The sequence below is a fragment of the Palaemon carinicauda genome, chromosome 31 (assembly GCF_036898095.1).
Source record: "Palaemon carinicauda isolate YSFRI2023 chromosome 31, ASM3689809v2, whole genome shotgun sequence".
Lineage (NCBI taxonomy): Eukaryota > Metazoa > Arthropoda > Malacostraca > Decapoda > Palaemonidae > Palaemon > Palaemon carinicauda.
The window spans coordinates 76,358,200-76,385,122 of NC_090755.1; the positions used below are offsets into that span (position 1 = coordinate 76,358,200).

Here is a 26,923-nt window from a genome sequence, read left to right on the forward strand (position 1 = left end):
CAAGATAATTTCATGGCAAAAATACGTGTCAAGCATATCGGATAATACTTCTGTGCAGAAGGTGTGGCAGAAGTTTAGGAAAATTAATGGCTCTTACAGCAAACCAGCGAGACACGCATTAATGCATAACGGCTCGTTAATACATGATACTCAGACAATCTCTAATATTATCGGCCATAATATTGAAAATATAAGCAGCATTGATAATTTAGATGCCCACTTTCGAGCCATTAAAAGAAGAGAAGAAGCAACACCATTGAACTTTGATACTATGGAGGATATATATTACAATAAAAGTTTCACTGAAGAGGAGTTGGAATTTGCCTTGTCTAATTGTAGGTCAACAGCCCCGGGTAAAGATAAGATAAATTTCGATATGATTAGAAATCTAGCCCCTTTAGCTAAAGCATATCTATTGGATTTTTACAATCATCTTTGGACCAAACACCTATTTCCAAAGGCATGGAAACATGCAATAGTAATACCAATAGTAAAGGCAGGGAAAGATCCAAGTAATCCAAACAATTACAGACCAATTTCATTAACCAGTTGCATATGTAAATTACTGGAAAAAATGGTAAATTATAGACTAAATTGGTGTTTACGTCGCAATAATATTCTATCAACTTCTCAATTTGGCTCACAATCAGAACGATCTTCCTTGGATTCACTTTCACACTTAAAAAATTATATACGTAGAGGCTTTGAACGAAAACAGATCACAATAGCCATATTTTTTGATATTCAAAAGGCATATGATACAACGTGGAGACACTCGATACTAAAATCCTTACATCAGAATGGTTTTCGAGGACACCTTCCTATTTTTATTAGAAATTTTATTGGTGGAAGAACGTTTCAAACTCGTATTGATAACATTTACTCCGAATCTTTTAATCTTGACAGTGGTGTACCGCAAGGCAGTGTTTTAAGCGGGACTCTTTTTGCATTGGCAATTAACGACATTGTTAATCAAATGCCACAAGGAGTGCAAAGTAGTCTATATGTAGATGACTTTGCAATTTACTATTCCTCCAATAGCCTGCGTCATTTACAAAGGATTCTAAATAGTGCCACTAGAAAAATACTAGCATGGACCGCATCTGTTGGTTTTAGACTTTCGGCAGAAAAAACTCAAGCCATAATGTTTTATAAAAACAGTAGATGGAAGCAAAACCAAGATATTAATCTAACATTGGGCAACGTACAAATCCAATTTCAAAATAAGGTAAAGTTTTTGGGACTAATTTTTGACACCCATTTGAATTGGAAAGCACATGTATCATACATCAAATCCAAATGTAACAGTGCTCTTAATTTAATGAGGAAATTATCTCACACAACATGGGGTGCAAGGAGATCAACTTTACTAATGATGTATAAAGCATTAGTATTATCAAGAATTGATTATGGTAGCCCAATTTATGGTTCAGGATCAGAAGCAACTTTGAAATCTTTAGATCCAATACACACTCGAGGCCTGAGAATTTGTAGCGGAGCATTTAGATCATCCCCAAATCTCTCAGTTTTATGTGAAATTGGAGAACCCCCATTGTCTTTGCATCGGGATTTTGTAACAATGCGGAGTGCATTGAAAATTTTATCCACTAATTCTCCAACAAAAAAGCTTTTTAATGAGAGGGATATATTTATAAACAACCATGAACCACCATTCCCAATTAGGGCAAACAGACTGTCACAATCAACAAACGTTAAAGTGAACCTTATCCAACCATCTTTATTTCCCCCACCTTGGATTATGACAAGGACAAGAATCTGTTCTCATCTGTTTTATTTATCAAAAAAATTCACTTATACTCCGAGTCACCACAAGTAAATTACCATAGAACATATTCAGAGAAAAGGTCCTCACTATGCAATATATACTGATGGTTCTAAATCCCCAATGGGTACTGGATGTGCTGCAGTATCTTTAGATGGTACACAACAATTATCGTTGCCAAAAGAATCATCAGTATTTACATCAGAGTTTTATGCCATTTTACAAGCAATCAATATGATTAAAACCATTGAAGACAGGAAGAATTTTAAATTTGTCATCTATTCAGATTCTCAAAGTGCCATAGTGGCCCTTAAAAACTATACTCATAGGAACCACTTGATCCTAAGAATTAAAGACCTTATAAGTAAATTATCTTCTCAGTGTGTAAGTGTCGAGTTATGCTGGATACCGGCTCATGTTGGAGTTGTTGGTAATGAAAAGGCGGATGCTGCTGCTAAAGAAGCCATTGAATTACCACAACAAAACATTGACCTCCCAGTTGGAGATTTGATTACATTATTAAGGCATTTCATATTGGAAAAATGGCAGAATGTTTGGAATAATGTGCCAGAAAATAATAAATTAAGGCAAATTAAACAGAAGATTGCTCCTTGGGATTCCTCGACACAAAAGAACAAGAGAACAGAAGTAATTTTAACCAGATTACGAATTGGGCACTCGAGATTAACCCATGAATTTTTAATGAGTACACCTCACGGCACTGTTCCAATGTGCAGTGAGTGTGATACTTTTTTATCTATTAAACATATATTTTCGGTTTGTAAAGTTTTTCAGCGAGAGAGAGAGATATGTTTTGGTCAGAAAACTTTTTCTGAAATTTTAACTGAATCAAGAAATGTTTCTGTTTTTAGAATTTTAACCTTTTTAAGGAATTCACGTATTATTGATAGAATCTAAATTTTTACCTAAGTTTTTTTACTAATTCATTTTAAATTACATAGATTTAATATATTGTTAATTATTTTCATCACTCAGATTTCATATATATATATATATATATATATATATATATATATATATATATATATATATATATATATATATATATATATATATATTTAGAATATTTAAAGATTATAAGTATATACTGTATATACATATATATAATTTTTTTTTCATTTTTTTTCCCTTATCAATTGAATTTTTGATAATCTTATATTTCTTTATATCCCGATTTTTTTTCGGGCCAGCCCTGTGAGAGTCAAGCTTGACTCATTGGGCTGGTAAAACTCCTTCTTTTAATAATAATAATAATCTGATATGTCGCGATATCCCTTTCACGAGGGATATTCGCTCCAGGAGTTAGAATTCTGGTACCTTAAGGTAAATTCTCTGGGAATATCGCCGTAGTTGTAATATACCCTAGGAAGCTACCCTATAGGAACTTCCATCAGGACGACATGGCTTGAGCCCAAAAATATATATATATAAACATTCTTAATGTTTATGTATATATGTGTATAGAAATGTAGTAAGTTTCCTTTTCAGTGTTTATACTGTGTGTGTGATATACGACAAGACACTTGGGGAGTAGCAAGGGCAGCACAGTTCCACTTCGTGGGGAACGGCCTCTCCCTCTCTGGTCCATCGGTCTTCCCGTCAGCATATATCCGTTAACTCGGCCGCCACAGGGGAATCGTCATCATTCAACTATTGTCTTCGCCTTTAACTCTTTTCTTACGGGAAACTTGGATGCTGAGCGAAGGGAATGTGGCCTTTTAAAGATTTACTACGGTCTCTCTCTTCTCGAGGTCGTTCACCTTTACTACAACAGCGTACTATTGCGGAAGCTCCTTTCCCGTGTGCGGGTTAGGTTGCTCTTCCGATTGTTTGTCTCAATTATTTTTAGTGAAAATCTAATTGTATTTTAACTTTTCAGCTTTCTCCGTGGGGAACACTTCCCTTCGGGGGGTCAGTGGTTCTCACTATTAGTGAATGTTCTTAGCTGATTTGAATAATTATAATTCTGTTTTTATTACAGTTACTCCGCTCCCCCCCTTCTCCCGTGGATGTCATCTGGGGAAGGAAGGGCGCATACTTCATTCTTATTTTATGTTATTCCCTCGGGGTTCTTCTTCGGAGTTCCTCCCTAGGGAATTTCTGTTAAATAATTATTTAATTTTATTTTCCCAGTTAACTATGCAGTTTTTCTTCGTTCGACTAAAGAGTGCCAACGAAGCAGAGCTATTCTGTTCATGCCTGGGGAATCTGCTGTCACTGCCGTCCCTCAGAGGACGTCGTCATGGGCGTCATCCCTTCTCTTAGAAGTACTCCCGTGACAACATGGCCAGCACTTCAGATCATCTTAGAACGCTAAAGGAGGTTTGCCTCCAGGGGTTGGGCAACTTCCCTTCCGAGGGAGGTTTCCTCCCCAGGTGTGAGGTTGTTTCTCCCTTCAGAGGGAGAACTTCCCATACCTTAATAAATTCGTCGCGCGCTTCGGCCAGACTTCTCTTCCCCCTTGCTGAGTTTCTCTTCCTTCAGGGGTGGAGCACAGTCTTGGCAAGTTTCTTCTACGAAGTGTTCACCTCTCTCGTTCGCGAGAGAGGCCACTCATAGAGACTCCTCTTCGGAGGATCGCTACTGCTAAGGTCAGCTTGCTGATCCACTGGCCCTAAGGGGCGTCATCACGAGTGTCTTCAAGTCTCTTCTACGAACTAGTCACCTCTCTCGTTCGCGGGAGAGGCCTCTCATAGAGACACCTCTTCGGAGGATCTAGCAGACCTTCCAGTGACCTACCGATCTACCAGCGCAACCTTGTGCTGCAACGTAGTCCTTTGGACTTCGGTCCTGGACTCTAACATGGACCTTTTACGGTCCCCATCGGTGGATGATCGCCCTTCCAAAGGGCACATCCCAGTTCCTGATCGTCCTGCCAGCTGACCTACCGATCTACCAGCGCAACCTTGCGCTGCAACGAAGAACTTCGGTCCTGGACTCTAAAGCAGACCTGCTTACAGTCCCCATCGGTGGATGCTCGCCCTTTTTTTAAAGGGCACATCCCAGTTCCTGATCGTCCTGCCATTGGTCAACCTACCAGCTGACCCTCGAACCTGCTAGTGTTACCTTCGTGCGCGTGTGCGCGCGCTCGCCAATATTCTTACGCGCGCGAGCGCCGACGATCTTCCGCGCGTGGGAACCAATGGTCTCCCGTGCACGCACTCGCCAACATTCTTACGCGCGCGAGCGACGACGATCTTCCACGCGCGGGTACTGATGGTCTCCCGCGCGCGCTCTTATATACGCGCGCGAGCGCCGACGATCTTCCATGCGCGGTTACCGATGATCTCCCGCGCGCGCGCTCGCCAACATTCTTACGCGCGCAAGCGACGACGATCTTCCGGGCTGGTACCGATGGTCTCCCGAGCGTGCGCCGCTACCTTCATTCGCGCGCGCTTCGTGCGCTCTCGCCGACATTCTTACGCTCGCGAGCCCCCACGATCTTCCGCGCGCGGGTACTGATGGTCTCCCGCGCATGCGCCAATAGTTTATCGCCCGCTTGCGCCAATAGTCTATCGCCCGCTTAGGCCAACAGTCTTGTACGTGCACGCGCTGACGATCTTCCACGCGCGGGTGCCAATGATTTTCCGCACGCGCTAGCGCCAATGCTCTTGCGAGCATGCCGACGATCTTCCGCGCGCGGGCGCCGCTAGTCTCCCGCGCGCGCCGATGATTTTCCAAGCGGGAAAGCGCCAATGCTCTTGCGCGCGCTCCAATAGTCTTGCACGCTCGCGCGGCAACAGTTCTGCGGGCACAGGCCGACTTTCTTCCCCACGCAAGGACCTAGGGTCTCCCGCACGCGCACCAACAGTATTGTGCGTGTGCGTGCCGACTTTCTTCTGCGCACGGGCGCCGATGGTATCCTGCACATGCGCCAACAGTCTACCACGCAAGCACACCGACGGCCTTACGCGCGGGCGCGCGCCGACGGTCTTCGCGTGTGAGCGCTCCAATAATCTTGAGTGCACGCAGACAGCCTTCCGTGCGCTCCGACGGTCTTCTACGTGCGGATGCCGATAGTCTTCCGCACGCGGCAACAATCTCCACGTAGTACTCTCACGCACGCGCCAATGCTCCCACTCTTGCGCAACCAGTCACACGCTTCAGTGCATTCTAGAGAGAATGCACAAAACTACACAGTGCCTTACGGCGTGCCAGCGATCTTCCTCACTTTCCTGCGTCCTCCTGCACAGTTACGGTCCCGGATTCATGCGCCAGCTCTTGCCAAAGAGTCAAGGCTCACAGATCCAATGCACCAGCTCTTGTCTAAGAACCAGAGCTTGCCTGCTCTCCAGGCAGATATTAAACACCAGCATCATCCTGTGTGCCACCGCTCCAGACTCACCTACAGACTCTCGCAATTGTCAGTAAAAAGGAGTAAAACTTTTTGGACAGGACACCATTGCCCCATTCCTTCCCGCAAGCACATGAACATTGCCACCGGGAAAAGAGGAATAAGACTCCACAGAAGGATTCAAGATCCGGAACATTCCATCCTACAAGGGAATCGAAACCGGGAATCCTTGGTCCCTGTCTCTTCTGAAGTTTCTTTTTTCCTTGACAGACCAGCAGCAGCAAACAGGAAAGCATGAACAGACTGATCTCTAGATCACTGTTTGCTGATGGCTAGTTCACAGTTTACTGATCGCTAGGTCGCCGATCACCGGATCGCCAATTGCTAGCTCAATGCTGATCTGTGACCTCTAGTCCCTCCAATGACTAACGATCTCCAATTGCCAGCATTTCCAATTATCGATTGCTAGTCAATAACCAGTCATCAGCTTGTTGATCACCAGATCACCGATGGGCAGCGCATCTTTCTTCGATCATTGAACTCAGCTCGCTGATCTCTGACCAGCCCATCTTCAGCTTGCTCATCTCTGACCAAACAGGGGGGACCATAATCAGCTTGCTGATCTCGAACTTACCATCGGCGCACAGGCCACCGATTCATTGGTCTGCGGTTATTTGCCGGCAGTTCGTGACTCGAACTTACTACTCAACCGCTTCCTGTAGTTTCTGTATCAGAAGATATACAACATACTTCTCGCTACTGGCCGTTTGCCATCACGCTAAAGTGATCGGTAAACGTTCAACAACCCTCATCAATAGCTTACCAACAGGGAACTACTTGCAAGCACTCTCCAACTGCACAGTATCCAGGATACCCAACGGTTAACCATTGATTAACATTCGCGAGATTAATTCTATTCTAAGGATAGCATCAATCCCATCAGGGTGCGTGGTAAGGCTAAGCATGGCCTTCCTTCTGAAGAAATTCTCTTTCAGAGAAGAATCCTTACGCTGGGTATCGCTCCTGATCCTTTACGACACAAGTCAAGACTCCAGCGTCGACAATCTTCCATGCAAAAGGATCACCAAGGAGCTGTCCCTTTGGGTCGATGTCCACACCATGTTGGAGTTCGATCGAGGGCTAAGACCTCAGGTCTTCATTTGCACACTGGACCTAAAGGACACTTAGTCCCAGGTCCAAACCATCCATCTAGGAAGGTTGGAAGATTCAGTCTAGATAAACAAGAAACACCAGTTCAAGGCACTGTGCTTCGGTTTTTCCATTACAGTAGGCCCCCGCCATACGACATTAAGCCGTTTCGGAGTTGGTATCGTATGGTGAAAATGTCGTATGGCGGGCAATAGAATAGTTAATGTGTGAAAAACCCCTGGTAAAAACATTGAAAATTAGAATGTAACAAAATACAATACAGTAGTATAGTAAGCACTGTACTACAGTATACTTATATATAATATACATGTACTGTACAGTACTGTAAAGGAAAAATTAAATCTTATTTACCTTTGGAGTGACGTGACTTGAGCTGGTAGTGGGTGGAGGCAGAGGGGGGAGTAGACGGTAGATATGAAAACGTATCAATGCTAATTATGTTATGTACATTTAATAATAAATTTATTCTTACTAATAAACACTTGAAATTAAAAATGCTTTTTTTTATTATTTTTGTCTTTTGAAATTTTTTTTTGATCTTTTTTTTAGAACTTAAAAAATTACTCTTTTTTTTTTAGCTTTTTTGACAGAATCACTATTATTGTCTTTGCTTTCTGACATTTCTCTTTTGGAGAAATATCTATCCAAAGAAGCCTGTTTCTGACGATTCCTCAACATATTCCTAAAATGACTCATACACTTATCATTAACACACTGCATAAGACGACTTGTGTGAAGTTTTTCTGAGTGTTTCTTTTCAATGAAACTCGTAAGGTTTTCATACCAACCGATAGCTTCCCTTATTTCTGACGATGTCGTTTCTTCAGTCTTCTCCCCCCGTCCTCGCCTCCACTAGAGCTGTGCTCTTCTTGAATGATCGTCAACTGCATTGCCTCTAACTCCTTTAAGTCTTCAGTCGCAAGCTCCTCCCTGTGCTCCTCGATAAGGTTATGGACGTCAGCCTCATCGACAACAAGCCCCATGGACCTCCCGATTGAAATTATTTCCTCAGCATCACCCTCAGGCGCAGGATCATCAACGGCCTCGTCTTCGGTTGAGGGATCGAAACCTTCAAAGTCTCGTTCTGCTACAACAGCTGGCCACAGTTTCTTCCATGAGGAGTTCAAGGTGCACCGTGAAACCTCATTCCAAGCTCTATCGATCATCCTCAGGCATTGAACGATGTCAAAATGCCCCCTCCAAAATTCACGGAGGGTGAGTTGAGTGCTTTCAGTCACTTCGAAGCATCTTCTGAACAGATGCTTCGTGTAAAGCTTCTTGAAGTTGGCAATCACTTGCTGGTCCATAGGCTGGAGGAGAGAGGTGGTGTTTGGTGGCAGATAGAGAACCTTAATGAAGGAGAAGTCAGGATGAATGATGTTCTCGAGGCCAGGAGGGTGAGCAGGGGCATTGTCCAGCACCAAGAGACATTTCAGAGGAAGATCGTTCTCTTCTAAATAGTTCTTGACATCAGGACCGAAGCAGACGTTTATCCACTCAATAAATATGGTCCTCGTGACCCAGGCCTTAGCATTAGACTTCCAAAATACCGAGAGCCTCTCGTTCGTGATATTTTGTGCCTTGAAGGCACGAGGATTTTCTGAGTGGTATACCAGTTGGGGCTTAATTTTTAAGTCCCCACTGGCATTTGCACAAAATGCGAGCGTTAGTCTGTCCTTCATTGGTTTATGGCCAGGAATTTTCCTTTCTTCAGCTGTGATATATGTACGGTGGGGCATTTTCTTCCAGAAAAGGCCAGTTTCATCGCAGTTAAAAACTTGCTGAGGAATGTAACCTTCTCTGGAAATTACGTTCTCAAACTTCTTGAGGAATTCTTTTGCTGCTTTCTTGTCAGAACAGGCCGCCTCTCCATGCCTGACGACTGAGTGAATACCAGTCCTCTTCCTAAACCGATCAAACCACCCATGAAAAGCCTTAAACTCTGGGGGGGCTTGCTGCGACGTTCCTTCGCTTCCGCCGTCTCTCTGGGCTTCCACGAGATCGGCAAAGATGGCACTTGCCTTGTGCGAAATTACCGATTGCGTGAGTGTATCACCAGCGATTTCCTTCTCTTTAATCCACAGAAGAAGGAGTCTCTCCATCTCATCGTTGATTGAGGTCCTTCCACTGGCAAGGACAGTCATGCCTTTAGAAGTCTTACTTGCTTTAATGGCTTCCTTACTCTTAATAATTGTACCAATCGTAGATTGATTACGGCCGTACGTATTAGCGAGGGTAACGATACGCATGCCTTCTTCATATTTCTTTATGATCTCCAACTTCGTTTCCATAGGCATCATCTTCTTACTTCTGCCTTTAACATCACTAGCAATCTTGGGACCCATGGCTAACGAATTAAAGTTGAAATTAAGCACTAAAATGCACAAAAAATAACAATATCGCAAGCACTCACACGAGATCAAGTCTTTACGAAAAGCACATGAGATTCTGAACTGAGCGCGCGTATGACAAAGAGAGAGAGAGGCAGCATCTCTCTCAAGCATTGTGGGAGGATTTTCGGCCAATAGCGTATCGGCATCTTAGTGACTCCGTGACGCCGACCAATAGCAGACCAGCTCCTTAGTGACGAATGAGTGTGGTGGTAAGCTACTGACTCGCACAGTCGTATGCGTAGAAACCGCCAAATTTGAGTTTCGGAATTCGATTCCGTAAGGTGAGGAAAATGTCGTAACGAGAGGACGAAAAAAAATCTTATTCCACACCGTAACGTGAAACAAACGTAAGCTGGGAACGCCGTATGCCGGGGGTCTACTGTACACCCATCCTGGTCTCACAGGATCGGCTTCTGTCTCCGCTCTCTCGAAACGACTGACTTACCTTAGCAGACTCAGTGGCAACCTTGCATTAACACTGGAACTTCTGAAGTCTTTTTACCAAGATCCAGTGATCAGGGTAAACCTACGGAATCTTCCCTACTTCCCTCCCAGGAGACTGGTGTATCTGGGAATGATTCTAAACACCAATCTCCATAAAAACCTTCTCGAAACGAGAACCACTTTCATTCCAGGAGACTGGAGTCGGAAAAAGGAGGAACCATAGTGCTGCACCACACGACCTCAGCCCTCTGGACAGAGCCCGAAGGTACCTTCACTTAAATCTCTCAAGATATGAAGGCCAACTTAACGGTCCTTCAACAGCCTCATCGGTTCCTAACAGACCTCTTAGTGATGTGATGGATGACACACCGCACACCACATAGAGACTCACATCGACAAGCAAGTAGGAACTGGCTTGTAGACTCTTCCCATCTAATAGTATAATCACTAAGATGGGCCAAAGTCCGTTGGGTACCACTTTCAGCCCGCTTCATTCCAGACTGGAATAACAGGCTCGCCGACAATCTGTGTGCACAGCATCTCAGATAGGTATACCGAATGGACTTTGGATCACCATGTAGCCAACAAAGTCCCAACTTTATGAGGTCCTCTAACTAGGGAGTCTGTTCACAATGCTCCTGAACCTTAGGCTACCGTTGCTCACCAGCCCTAGACCCCAAGGCTCTCTGGCAACAACGGTGGGTACAACAATGACGTTTACGTCTCGTCCCTGTTTTATCTGGAGAAGGGCACTCAACAAGGCTAGAACATCGGTCAACCTCTCAAGGACTCTCCTAGCTCCGCTATGGTATTATGTAGAAAGGTCTCCAAACCTTTTGCAACTCCTGATAGAGCCTCCAAGAGAACACTCTCCGCATAACAGACAACCCACTTCGACACCTACCACAAGCTATAGCTTTGCTATGAGTGTACGCCTGAAGACTACCCAATACCTCTTTGCAAAAAGGTTGTCTAGATACCTGAGGAGTTCCTCAGCATCAGTCTACCAGGCAGTATCACGTCTTGTGTGGTTGGCGTCATGGGAAAGTGTCTCTTCACTCGATACCTCAATTCCAGCAATAGCGGAATCCTCGAGTATATGCAAGAGGAAAATATCTCCTATTCAGTTTCGACAGGTAAAGATGATCACTCAACCTTGATCCTTCACCTTCATACTGAAAGAAAGGGACATCCTTTCATCGATAGACTTTTCCTAACTCATACGGACTTACAACCTGCCTTTCCCCAGTCAGAATTGAGACCTTCCTTTCAGAACATGGTTCAATCTCCGATCCCTAAAGGGACCTCCTTGTGTTCCACTTCACCAGGCAAAAAATTTCCTCCTGATTTAAGAACACAGTGTTCCTACACACTCGGACAGCAACCATATGAGTTAAGGAACTTCATGGTCTCTCTTTCGACATCGCCCATTATTGAGAAGGGCGAAAGACAATGTTCAGTTTCGTCCCTGAGTATGTCACCAGACACAGTCTCCAGAGGTGACGGATCTTACACAAGTCTCAACTAGGTAAGGGACGATCCAGATCATCCGTTACTGTACCCAGGGCAAGGTATGAGACTTTACCTAAAGAAAACGGCAACAGCCTGCCCGGGTCTCTCCTCTTGTCAGCACCGAGTGAGACTAGAGGAGGATCACCGAAACATCATCTCGAGATGACGACTCACAGTTATGCCCCTGGTCCTTCTTAGCAGATTACTCTGTGACGCAGGTTTTACAAGAAAGGGTGTGAATGCTCCACGTGACTTTCACAACCTTTCTTCTGCAAGACGTGACCCACAGGAACTCGATACGATCTCTATCGGTCTAGTGGTGGCTGCACAACAGCTGGTTGTATACCTCAAGCTCCTTATTGGACAAGTAGCAGAAGGTTGAGGGCACTGTTACCCGGTTTTAGTCTGTGTGAATGAAAAGATTTGACTTGTTCTTATTCTTTTCTTCATCCTACCCTCTCGTGGGGAAAGCAGCATCCTGGGTTCTCTGCATAGCTGACCTCAAACCACTGCGGGTAAACCTTGCTTCCCTGTGTTCCTAGTATTAAGACTGATACTGTTACGTCCCCATACCCTGACGAGGTGGTATTGGGAAAGTCCTAGGCTACAAGTTTCCATCTAAAGAACTTCAGAACAACTTCCTAGGATGAGTCACATTTCTTCATACCTTCACACACAGCTTGCGTAGGCTGCAGTCCTTGCGTAGAAAGGTTCTAGCGAGGTGCAGGGACTCCTTATTTCTTGCGTGCTTACACACTCAAATAACGAGCCCCCGGGCAAAGCCAAAAAGCCAGACTGGCAGGGACGTCCACCCTTCCTAATGGGTGAGTCACCCCTATTAAATAGCGTGGTTTGTATTTCAGTTACGGAAAAAATCACAAATTTGTAGATAATTTGTATTTTTCCTAACTATACAAACCTTAGCTATTTAATCAAACTTGCCCGCCAGCCCTATCCCCCTTGAAGTCCTACCTCCAAGCAAAGTGAGCTCAAGCACAGGTGTGTGTGAGGAGGGTGGGTGGATGGGTAGCAAGCTACCCTCCCCTACCCCCGCTAATTAGCGGTGTGGGTAGTAAACCCTCGTTAAATTTTAATGGCTCGTCATTTCAGCTACGCCGAAAGTAATACCCCTATTAAATAGTTAAGGTTTGTATAGTTAGGAAAAACAAATTATCTACGAATTTGTCACATTTCATGCTCATCAGACAGCTGGTGCGTCGCAACCGAGTTCCCGCGCCGACAACAACTCTCTCTCTCGGTGATCCGCTCCAAGTCAAATTCTCCTTGCGGTCGCCATAGAGTTTTGTCACCATGTCCGTCTTCCACATCGGAGACTGGGCATGGAACTTGTATCCTGGAGCCGACTGACACTGCAGGGATCGTTATGATGATCCTGACTGACTGTGACTGCTGTATGTCATACCAGAAATGACGAGTCCACCTGTTTAATACTGTGGGCCTTCGAACCACGATAAATCATCGTGTCAGGTGCAGCTGCAAGGGGTGCAAAGTCATCTCTATCAAGGTTCTAAAGCACTATAGAACCGTCAAGCCAGCTACCAGGGAAGCGACTACACCCCTTCCCAAAAGAAGGAAGAGCCCTGAACACCCTTCACCAGCTTTAGTACCAGCCCCACCATCACCACTAGTGACTCCAAGGACTGAGCTCAGCCTCGTCCTTGTGAGTCCCTACAACTCCACAGCAGTCAGTTGCCGTAGCAGCCACCTCTCCAACCTCGGCGCCTGAGTCCTCCAATGCCATGGAGACCGAACCTGTTGTGACCCAGGGGAACCATTCCACGGACTGCAACTGCACAGACTGCCTTACAGAACTCCTCCAATAAGCCTCTACCATTGCTTGAAGCATCCCAGCTCCACAGACTAAGAAACCACTGCCAAAGTTTTGACTTTCCCAGACAGACAGCTCAATCTCTTGCCACAGTTGCTGCCATGGCTGCAAAGCCTGGCATGCAGCTCACTGCCAGACCTAACAGGAAAGGAGATTTAATAATCATCCCCAAGGACCTCGAGAGCACCAGATCCCTTCAGGAGGAACCAACTTTAACACTGTTGGACCCTGCATTCATCCTGAGAAAAGCAGTGATAACGAGATATCCCATCACAATGCCCATTTCCATAGCCACATCATGCAGAAACATCGATAAGGCAGTGCGCTGCACGAGTAAAGACAATGTCCCTGTCAGAAGACTGATAGCCACCTTCATCGGTCCAGTGCCCTCCTCACTGGATCTTGGAGTCTGGGGGACATTCCCCATCAAAGAATACACACCGGAACCTCTCAGATGTTACCTGTGCCAGCGATACGGCCATCACAAGGAGGAGTGGAAAGGCCCCATCATCTGCGGTGTATGCAGCCAACGCCACTGCACAGAAGTGTGCATACAAGCCCACAAAGACGGAAAGGAGACCAAACCCAAGAGCCCCAACTGCTCCAGGCCTCACCATGCCTGGAACAGGCTCTGCCCAGAACGACTGAGCAGGATAGCTCCGATGAAAAGCACTTCCTCCCTAAAACAACCGAAATCTCCTACAAACCAGCCACCCAAAGACCAGCAACCTCCTCGCCAGAGGAGACAACGACAGCCGCCCACTGCTACTGTTCCTGTATCAGCCACCCAGCCGCAACCAGCATCTCTTCCTCAACCCACTTCAAACCCTAACTCAACAAGTTGAGTTGATGTCCTTAAAAGACCTCATCCCCATTGCCTTCAAAATCCTTACCCGAGTCCTGTCCCTAACCAGAACTCCCACCTTTATGCAGTTACTTCAACAGTTCCAGCTCCCAATCACCAAGTAGGAATAAGCTGTTTGCTTAAACCTACTCCTTTTCTCTCTGACTAAAAAGAAAAAAAAACTTCTCTCCTCTCCCAGTCTCTTCTACTTACTGGGACTTGCTGCTATAACCACTTTTTCTCTGACTGACAGACTCTATCTGTTAACCTTTCATTTCGTGGACCTAAAGAGGAGTCTCTCCTTGGGTCGCTTCCCTCACTTCCACGTCAGATGCTTAAATCCCTTGTAGAGTAACATATCCTCCCCTTCTGTAAGTTCCAAGTAACCTTGTAAAGTCCACCCTTTGACTTTTTAATGCTGCAGTGTTGGCCTCCTTTGGGAGACCACCCTTTCAAAGCAATATGCTCTTAAGGGCTGCCCAACGACAAGAGCCCTTGTCATGTCATTCATTTGGCATGGCAATCTACTAATCATCATCATCATCAGCTGGTGCTGAAGCAGAATCTAGAACTCTCGTCCCAGAACACAACGATATTTCAGTCATAAATTATATTAACATTATAAACAAATGAATGGTTGTATTTCTACATCAACTTACACGAAAACATTAACTGTTTAATTTTACATCGTATATGAAATAAAGATAGGCCCTTTTCACAAGTTTTACCATTCAATATGCATAAATTTAGTGTACATATAACACTATGGTCGCTCAAATTTAACTTATTTAACACTGTCATATCCTTAACGAAATTAACTTGATCACCAAGAATAAAATCTTTTTCGGTTTTTGTTTCTCCATTTGGATATCTTGTGTCCATTTTCTGTCTCCGTGTAAAATTTTCATAATATATATATATATATATATATATATATATATATATATATATATATATATATATATATATATATATATATATATATATATATATATACACACACTCACACACACCAAGGCACTTCCCCCAACTTTGGGAGGTAGCCGACATCAAACAAATGATATATATATATATATATATATATATATATATATATATATATATATATATATATGTATATTTATAAATGTATGTGTTATATATATATATATATATATATATATATATATATATATATATATATATATATATATATTGAGAACTGGTACTTTAATTCTTGTATGTACACCTGCTGATCAGTAGTATTGGTGGGATGAATTTCACAAATTCTTCAGCTGTTAGAAGTAAGAGAAAGAACCAGTTATAATACGTAATGAATAAACAGGAAGCTTTGTACCAATTGTCATCCAAATATAAAAAGCCATCCCTGTTTTCCCTGCACCTTGCAAGAGAAGAATGATGTGATTTTGAGGTTTGGTTTTGTCTTGAGAGAAACCTCCCAAGTTTCACAATCTAATCTGTCTCCAGCTCAGGATAGTCTTGGCCTGTTTCGATAAGAATATCGTGATTTTATTAAAGCGTTTCACAAATATCTCTCCTACCTTCCCACAGCATAACCGCGTAACACTGCTGTATAGGGGTATATCATCGTAAGTGCCTCCCACCTCTTCAAGGAAACATTTAAACTGCCTGCGCATAAGAAAATAGTGGTCAACAAGAACATTTACTAATTTTTAACAATAGCTGTCGCCTTGTTGAGATAGAGCTGGAGATATTTAGGCATAAATTTTCTTGATAAGTTATGTTATGCAATTTCAAAAAGAGATGCCCAATTGCATCCTCATCCATGTTAGGAAAATATCTGCATTTTCCTAACAAGACCGAGACACCATCCGTGGTAACTGCGAAAATCTTTCTCGTGTCTGCCCCCTCTCCTCAAAATAGTGAGTCCTCTACCTTGGTAATGCCATGTATAGGTTTAAAGGCGGGATTCCACCGAGGCAACACAGGCAACATGTAGCATGCGACTTGACTAGCTTTCAACAAATATGTTGAATGCGGCTTTCAACAAGGAGACATGTTGCCGGCGACAAGGCAACATCATTGTTGCTTGTAGCATGCTACATGCTATGTTGCCTGTTGAATGCTACAAAACCTTTTCCACCAATTCAACAGAAACACGATGTCTCAGCAGACGGTCGCTGCTGCTGCATATCTAGTGCTGTGCAATGTTCGTAAAAAAAAGCCTAAAATAAAGCACCGGTGGTGGAAGAGAGAACTATTTATGGGCAGTAGCACTGCTCATAATTATTTTTACTGTGTTTGATACCCTCATGTGCTCTCTATGTCTTCGTGTAGTTATTTATATGGTTTTGAACTTGTTCAAATATTATTACCCAATAAGTTATTTCTATTCTATATCTTTCATATATCCCATTTAATTCAAAATCTTCTATTTTTTGAAAATTTTAACAATCCATACATTTTCTTTTTTATGCTGGCTTATTATAAAATTTATACGCCACTCATTTTCTTTTTATCTGTGCATTTTTATTTTACCAAACAAAGAATTTAATTTTTCATTTCATGAATTTGCTATTTTTTTATTATCAATATCATTTCAGACATACTTTTACAACGTAGGGTTGTAGTTAGACATAATTATAGGTTTGAGATATATATTGAAACATTTCATAATTTAACGTTATCACTTTAAACTACACAAGAGGTAAAGAGAATTCAAAATATTTTTCGTGTTGTCTCCCAGACCATCAATTTTCTTGATGTTTATTCATTGGTTTTGGTTTCCCCCAACGGAGTTGTGGTTGTGGGGGAAGTGTTAAACAATAGATTTTTAGGTAAAAATGAATGACTTTATGAACGCTATTCCTTCGGCTTTTATAAACGTTATCCTTTCTGTTAGAATTTATCTCTCTCTCTCTCTCTCTCTCTCTCTCTCTCTCTCTCTCTCTCTCTCTCTCTCTCTATACAGTATATATATATATATATATATATATATATATATATATATATATATATATATATATATATATATATATATATATATATATATATATATATATATGAAGTTCACAGTATATATATATATATATATATATATATATATATATATATATATATATATATATATATATATATATATATACATATATATATATATATATATATATATATATATATATATATATATATATATATATATATGTATGTATATATATATATATATATATATATATATATATATATATATATATATATATATATATATATAGCATAATACTGCAACAACAACAACAAATGCATCGATGGTGGTCGACTTCAGTTTGATTGCTCACAGCAAACCAGCCTAGTATGCAAGTTTTCTATACTCTTCTATGAATTCTACGGATTTTTGTTGTGGCCAATTCATCTTGTTGCCTTTCAACACGGAATCCTTCCAGCGACTGGTGGGAAGGCGCTCAACACTAGGCAACAGGCTAAATCTTGTCGCATGCGTCGGGCAACACGGCAACATGTTGCCACCTCTCGCATGCCACACAATCGCATGCAACATGTTGCCTTCTGTTGAACTGGTTGAAACACACTTAGCCCATGCGACAATGTAGCATGCCACATGTTGCCAGAATGTTGCCTCGGTGGAATCCCGCCTTAAGAGAGCATAGCACCTCGTGTATGTGTGTCACTATACCTAGAAATGTCATTTATATCCACACTTTCATCCAGGGCCACACGAACACTGGTGTAGCCGTTAGAGCAACAGTGTATTGCTCTCCTACATTAGCAGCCATTTCAGGAATAATTCTCCACTGTCCTAGCTGCGCAAGACATTTCTTTTATACATGAAATTTTCATGTTTTTGTTTGCAATGCCATTAGATACCAAATAAAGCTGATTTTATTAAATCTCTGTCAGTAAAAGGTTTACACGCTTAGCAATACACAACTAGTTTGTAACTAGCTTCAAGTGCATTGTTTTTGCTGGCATTCAAGATCTTGAATACATTACCTTGTTTCTTATAGCGGGATACTGCTTTCCTAATTGCTTCAGCCTTGTTGGCACTGTCATTGAAAGTCTTTTCATGATTTGTTTCAAGGTCTTTTAACACTTGATATGCAGCACATAGCACATGACATTCTCACAGCAGTAGTAGAGCAAACACACTACAATAATCTTGCTGAATAAATCTAAAGTCATTTGACCACGAAGACTGAAATAATTGAACACCAATCTTGACTGTTTTGGTAGCAGCCAACCATTCCACCTCAAAAGGGGAGTAGACAAAGTAACACAAGCTCTCCAAAATTGTTTACTGCCTGCCTTGAAAGAACTTTCCAACAATTTGACTGGTCAGAAAGGGGAATACCCCAGTCACCTCAAATTTGTAGATGCCATCATAGATAATACAAGTAAATCAGCTGGCTTTCACATGAAAGTTCAGAATACAAAGGTCATATAAAATAAATGCATAAAATAAGCAGATGAGATTATCAAAATTGATGATCAGCTGACAGAGGAATTGGAAAACTACATCTATCTTGACCAGCATATCTCCTAATAAGACTAATCCAAAGAAAATGAGGTAAAAACCCTCAGTTGGCAGGCATTTCGAAGAGCAAATTCTGTCATTTAAAAAAAATGAAGTTCCACATGGTATTGAAGAGAAAAGTTTATGACCAGCTGTGTATCCTCTGAACTGTCACTTATGGAGCCGAAACCTGGAATTTACCAAAAACCTTTTCCCTTGAATTAAAAACAATACAGAGGGTACTGTAGAGAATTGTGTTAGACCTAACATGAAGGGATAGAAAAACTGCACAGTGAATACGTCAAAACACAAAGCAAGTGATATCCTCAAAACCATCAGCAAGCTTTAGTGAAACTGGACTGAACACATTGCTAGAATGACCTACAACTGATGAACGTTCCGTACAACATTTGAACGTCCCGTGGAAAACAGAAGATCTGCTGGCAAAATAATTTAGATCAACGTCTACAATTTTGGACCCATATGAGTGGAGACAAACATCTGTGTAAGGACCTGCTGAAGGCCTATTTTTAATGAAGGACATTTAAAGACTGAAATGATGTTGATGATAGTGACAGTAACTACTGTAGGAGGATTGTCACTCACTGCAGCTGAATAGTAACTGAAACAGTAGCATTGGACGACTGATGTGTTACCAGTAGGTGGGACCAATGTGGCTCATACTCGTCCACACCTCGTTGTACTCATCATGGATACAAAACATTTGCGTCTAAATTCACTATATCAAAGGAAATAATTATTAAGAATCGTATGAAAATTCAAACCATGATAATAAAAGTCAGAATGTACTGTACTATGGAGGGGAAAGGCGCAATTGGGGTGACCTCGTGAACAGTAAGTGTAATAATGAATGAAAGAATTTGGATAATATTAGTCATTATTATTCTTTTTACTTGCTAAGCTACAACCCTAGTTGGAAAAGCAGGATACTATAAGCCTAGGGGTCCCAACAAGGAAAATAGCTCAATGAGGAAAGGAAATAAGGAAAAATAAAATATTTTAAGAACAGTAACATCAAAATAAATATTTCCCATGTAAACTAAAAACTTAATTAAACAAGAAGAGAAATGAGATAGAACAGTGTGCACGAGTATATCCTCAAGCAAGTAATATGAGTATATGAACAAACGATTGTTAGAAGGGATAATCATAGGGAATCAGTTATAAGGAGGGAAGGTTTGGAGAGTGAGCCATTGATCAGTGAAGAAATGTTACCAGTGTGGAAATCAGTTTAAAACTAGGTGTCCTCCCCTATCAGCAGTTTTTAGTTATGTTGAGTATACTTGTTTAACTTTTTTTTCTTTGCTTCTTCAAATCATGTGGTGTGCCAATTCCGGCATGTGTGCCTAACATTGCTGACTTCGACTGTGTTTTGGCTAACACAAATGATAATATTGTATGGAGAATGAAACATTTCATTATTTAAAGGAACAATTATGAATTAACTATAAAGCTTGAATCACACTGTGCTTTTTTTTCTATAGCAGCGAGCCAATGTTGCCGAAAATGGGAAATCGGAAGCTTTTTGTTCACATCAAGTTCCACAATTTATTCTAAATTCAAATTTCAGAGATCAGTTTGGTGAGGAAGAGGAGTGAGGACGTGCTGTTTTACTCTCCTGGAAATCCTAAAAATTGAGCTGTGTTTTCCGGTTCTACTCTAACCATGGAAGTTTGGCTTACTGTTGCATGAGCCCATGGAAATGTCTACAGACAATAAATGTTACGTTTGTGATGGGGAGGAGGAGGGAGCTATGAAATGGATTGGGTGGGGGAACATGTAGTAGATGGGCACACTTGAAATGTGTTTCCCTAGGTGGTATGAACAAAGAAAATATTACCCTCATAAATTGGGTCTGTACACCTTGCTATGACAAAGTTAAGGTTTTTATGAAAGAGTATAATAAGATCAAGATAACTATGACCAAGAAATTCGGTGAAGTGTCTGATAAAATAGAGAATAAAGTTGAAGAGGCAAAACAAGAGATGGGGCCAGCTGTAAGTCAAGTGGTGTGTGGTTTGGCGAGGGGTGGAGAGACAAGCGCTTATTTGGCTTGTGCTGACATGGGCTGGACTGAAGTTGTGAAGAGGAAACGATCAACAAAAAATTTGCTTGCCGTCAAAGCGAATGAAGAGAAGGAGAAAGCAGCTGAGATGAAAAGTGAAGTATCACAGGCTCTAGGTTCAATGTAGATATCTGATACTAGATTCACACATAAAGTTAACGTTGTTTTAACGTTGTTTTAAACTTTGAAAGAGAGTCAGAGAGAGATATGACAGCTGCAAAGCTTAACAATACTGATGAAGTAACATCAAAAAGTGTCAGAAAATTGAAACCCAAAATCATGATTTGTAATGTGCATAAAGAGGAAGCCCAAGATAAGATAATTGAAAATTTAATTGACAGAAATACGTATTTGCAGTCCATTGAGGATGTTAAGGATGAAATTAATTTGATTTTTGACAAGCCTGCAGCTGGCGGTACAAAACATTACATCTTAAAATGTAACCCAGGGGTCAGGGAGATGATTCACAAATACCAAGATAAGGTGAAGCTGTAATGGGGTATATATATGGTAAGAGACAGGTATCGTGCCCCAATCCATTATTACTGTCAGAGATTTGGCCACCTGGGACAAAATTGTTCAGCTAAAGTTAAAAACGAGGATCCTGTCTGTTTTGAATGTGCTGGAAATCATAATTCTAGAGATTGTCAGACTAATGATAGAAAGTATATCAACTCTCTAAGATTTAAAAAGCCTGCAGTGAACCACTCTGCTAATGAGAATTGCTGTCCAGTTCTTGAAGGAGAGCTTGAAACAATCAAGGACATGACTGAACATGGATACTAACACCAATGTTTCAAATATTAAATGTCAATTCTTAAATGTCCAGTCTGTGTGAAATAAGACTTTTGATATCCATGATCTTATAACTGTTGAAAACTATGACATTCTAGCATTAGCAGAAACTTAGTTACATGAATATGATAGTGCTAAGATATGAGAAATGACCCCAGGAACGCACTCTTTTCTATATGCTTCAAGGAATCATAGAAGAGGTGGTGGTGTTGGAATATTTCTATCAAATTCACTCAGAAAAATTAGAATAGTGGATGCTGGGGACACGGGAAGTTTTGAACATATGCAAGTTAGCTGTGAAGTCAATGGAAAGAAGAAGATAATTATTGTGACTTACAGACTTCCACACATGAATGCAGTTACGTTTATAGAGGAATTTGAAATATATCTAGAGATAGTGAACATAGTAAGTGCACATGTGTTTATTTGTGGTGACTTTAATCTCTGGATTGATGATCTGGATGCTACATAAGCTTTATAATACATTGAAATGATGGATACAATGGATTTCATGAACAAGGCTGCTAAAGCGACAACAGTCAGTGGACACATACTAGACCTGGTTTTTTGCAATAAAGTATGTGTTGATGATATATGCCGTATTTCTCTAGTGCATATGTTAGTGACATTCATGATTCCATATACAAAAGAAAATATCAATGAAAAACTATTGTTTAGACGAAAAAATAGTTTCGTACCCAAAGACCTGATCTCTACAGTGTCTCAGAAAATTTCTGAGAAATACACAATCTGTGAACATAATGTAGTAACTGTCAAGTGTGTGGATTGTTACTTTACACTTTACAATATCACTCTTAAACAATATTACAATGAAGTATGTCCTCTTGCTGAAAAAGAGATCATTATTAGAGACCTTGTACTGTGGTTTAATTCCCAAGTACAAAGAGCTAAGAAAGAAAGATCATGGCACTGTTTGAGTACAGATGCAGCTAAAAGAGAATATCAGATTGTGAGAAATAATGAAAATACTCATAATTTGTAGCTTGCTTGCTTGCTTGTCAGATTGCCCAGCCTTTATTGCTGGACACAGGCTCTTGCGGCTTGTCTAGGCAGCCCGTCATCATAATTTGTACTTGCTTGTCAGATTGCCCAGCCCTTATTGCTGGACACGGGCTCTTGCGTTGGCAACCCGTCATCTCCTAATTTGTAGGAAACGTGAATACTACAGACATACGACTGAATAAGCAGGATCGAATATAACTAAATTATATAAAATATTAGATAATCTGACAGAAAATGAATGTAAAACTAATTTACCAGAGGCCAATATCTGACATTGTCAATAGTGACAATTTCAGTGGACTCTTACAAGTGTTTCTGGATTGTGTTAATATCAATATTGAGAATAAAATCTTTCCAGATACTGAAAAGCTAGCAGTTGTGAAGCCCATGGTTAAGGGCAAACTAGATTACCAATGCTTAAGTTCTTATAGCTCAGTGTTTAACTTGACGTTTCTATCCAAGATTATGGAAAATGTAATCTTGGATCAGTTGCTTGAACATTTGCAAACTGTTGAAGCCCTTCCAGATAAGCAGTCTGCCTATAAGCGACTGTATTCGACAGAAACTGCTGTGTTCAGTGGTGAATAAATTGCTCTTATTAATGGGTGAAGGAAAATGTGGTATTCTTATCTTGTTAGATCTGAGTGCTTCCTTTGAAACATGACCTCCTGCTTGAGGATTGTAAAACAATTGACATAGATGGAGATGCATTGATTTACTTAGAGTTATCTTGAAAATAGAGCTTACTGTGTGCTGATTGGAAAGTCATTCTCATCCACCAAACCCCTGACAAGAGGAGTTCCTCAAGGAAGTGTATTGGGTCCAGTTTTGTTTTGCATTTATACTATTGAAGTCTCACATCTGATGAGAAGACACGGAGTTGATTTTAAATTGTTTGCAGATGATACTCAGTTCTATATGTCCTTGTGTAATTTCGGAGACACTGAAGGAAAGCTAGATGAAATAATGAGAGATGTTAAAAGCTGGATGGAAGCTAAACAACTGAAACTGGATGAGGAATGATCTCAGAAGACTTGTGACTACAACTCTACAAATGCATGGAACGACTATGGTAGTAACAAATGTGGTTAGAGACTTAGGAGTCTTAATTGATTGCCATCTGTCTTTTCATGATCAGATTACTAATGCAGTAAGGGTAACTGGATACCATCTTAAGAATATTGCTTTCATTAAGAAATATTTGGAAGAGAAAACTATAAAAATGCTTGTCCAGAATTATGTTATCTCCAAGCTGGATTATTGCAACTCACTATATTATGGACTACCTAACTATTTATTGAAAAAAAAAAATCCAAAATGTCATGAATAGAGCTGCCAGACTAATCAAAGGTTTACTTAGACAAGAAAGGATTACACCAGTGTTAATTGATTTAGATTGGCTGCCAGTAAAGGCATGGAGTATTTACAAGATATGTCTTATGACTTACCAAGCACTACAATATGGAAAACCAAATTATATAAATGAATTATTAAATGTCTTTCATGTTGACACTTCTATGACTTTAAGACATAGCGTAGATTAGTATAGATTGAATGAGCCTAGATGTAATTTAAAGATCAGTTTTAGAGCGTTTGCATTGTGTGCACCAAGAATCTATAACAAGCTGCCTAAAAACCTCAAGAACATTGAAAGTCTGCAGAGTTTTAGGGAGAAATTGAAAACCTACTTATTCGCTGAATGCCACGACTTAAGTGAAAAGTGCATCAGACAAGATTATAGATGTTAATTGAAATATGAACGAGGGAGGCCCTACGGAGCGCAGCCACTGCGAAGTCGTGCCTAGAAGACGTCACAAGTAACAAGTAAGAATAATATTTGCTTCCTTACTGGACAGGAAGTAGTGAGCACAAACCGCGAGCATGACCAAATGTAAACAAACAAGATGGCTGCTACAAATAGGATATGCTTTTGCTTGGCAATCATTGGTCCAACAAGCCTCAAGATATGATAAAAGTTTGCTTTTTTTCATTCTGTGGTAGTAGTAGAACTTCAATTCACTTAATATTGCAAAAATACATAGGCCTATTACTGCAACAATCAGACAATTTCTGGATGCCATGATGATGTCAGCTGATCGGTTTTGTTTACACTTTTTCTATTTACTCCTTGAACCACGTGATGGTAGTGTGAAAATACATCACTTTCACTCGAGCACTGGCTGCAGGTTGGCGAAAACCTCAAGCAAGAAATGACGAGTGATTCCAGCATTAGTTATAAGAGAGGAACTTATTCCTCCAAAATGCGATTAGGCATTTGCAGAGCAATGTTGATATATGTGGAATTTTCATTTACAAATGAAAACATATCTTTGAAAAATCTATCAAACAACATATGTAAACTCCATCTCAATTAGTCATTATTCTACCTGATAGAGTTGAATGCCTTTATAACAAAGGTAGTATTGAATATTGTAATTTAATTAGTATTTGTTTCAAAATTTTCCATATTTATTGTTACTTCTAAATAAGAAGAAACCTGTGGGGTATTTTTCTGCTTCATGGTTCGCTTGAATGCCCAAATTTACACCTGGTTAGAGAAGGGAAAATCAAGCAGCATTAAACCGACTTTTAGAAAAACTACCCTCCAGGCTAGTACAGTGGTAACATTTGCCTTGTATTTGCATGATGTCAGATTGAATCCCACCTAGGCCCACGAGTTTAAGCTGTTTATTGGGTAGGTTACTGTTGTGGTTGGGTACCACGGTAAGTGGTTAGGGTTGTCTTGCTGTCGTTGCGATGAGCGTCTCTTCAAATAAAATTGGAATTGCAACCAGGCACCCTCAACCTTGAAAACCTTGTGATATGATATCTCTTTCTTTTCCTTTTCTTTGTTAAATATTTGTACACGTTTTTTTTTTTTTTTCTATTTTTCATTAGTATGAATAGTGAAAATATTCAGGATCTCCAAGATGTGATATTTACTTAAAGCACATTCTACTCCTCCCTTCTGAGGAAATACTGTCCGGACAATCTGTGTGTGTGTCTACTTAGGTCATTTCGGTATTATTGTACTGTATTACAGGGCAATGTAACCTTGGAAAAAAACTACTTTTTTCTATAGAAAAAATTCCCCTCTTTTCGAAAATGATACTCGTTCCCGTCGCAAATGAATAGTTTATATATATATATATATATATATATATATATATATATATATATATATATATATATATATATATATATATATATATATATATATATATACTACGATAATGGGGGACCCCCAGTGGGAACTCTGGGTTTTGGGTGGGGGAAAATATGCTGGGGAAACAGTATATAATGGTAAAACAAGCCTTTTCTTCTCTAAACATTACCTTCTTGGATTTATAATAAACGGAGAAAAAGACAAAACAGTGTATGACTGGATAAACTTTGGAGGGCCGTTGCAAAGGCTATGTCTCGCGAAAACATACGGTAATATTGAGCTGCGACAATGTTAGTGTAACATGCTAACATTAGCAGTGTTTTTCATTTAATTTTGTCATTCTACTTGTCGGTTGTAGTCGCTCTTGTTCGTTCGTTTGTACACAGCAGGTTTCGACCTTCTGCGCAAAAACCCGCGCATAGGCTCCTCCTCCACCAATAGGATTTCTTCTTCTCTAGCCGTGAAAGGTAACTATTCGACTTCACCCTCTTTATTCAAGTACTGTATATTACTTGATGCAGTACAACTATACCATTCCTTTTATGTAATACCCTCGTATACATATTACGTTTGACCCAAAAATTACTCGTTTTATTATCCGATATCCTATAAAATCACCTCATTTTATATGCCCATTAAATATTATTTATCATACATTGCATTTTATCTTGCTATATTACTTTTATACATTTTGTTATTACCTAGTCATGCCCAGATTTCACATAAATACTTGTTCTGGACAAGTTTCCCATTCTGGTTCATTCATGTTTACTCTCTAGACTCCGTTGCTTTCCCGTTAACCAATCACGAACTCATACGTATGGAAAGTTTGCACAGGGGGTGGAAGGTAATATTTCCCAACCCCTACCTTCCAATAAACCCTTTTCCCTGGAAACCTTTGTCCAAGTCAGGTCTTTGTTAGTTCCAGTGACGTCTTTTTGCGTATTTTACGATGGAAGTTTTAGAAACTTGTAACGACTGCAGTAATCCATACTTGAAAGTATTTTGGTGAATTCCAATGTTGATAATTTTCTTAAATCTTCTAATGTAACAGCCC

At 40.6% G+C, this 26,923-nt stretch overlaps 1 protein-coding gene across 1 annotated transcript in view; it reads left to right on the forward strand.

Annotated features, from left to right (window-relative positions):
• LOC137625019 (zinc finger protein 382-like) overlaps positions 1-26,923 on the forward strand; it is a 418,403-nt gene that overhangs the window by 252,467 nt on the left and 139,013 nt on the right. The window lies entirely within an intron of this gene.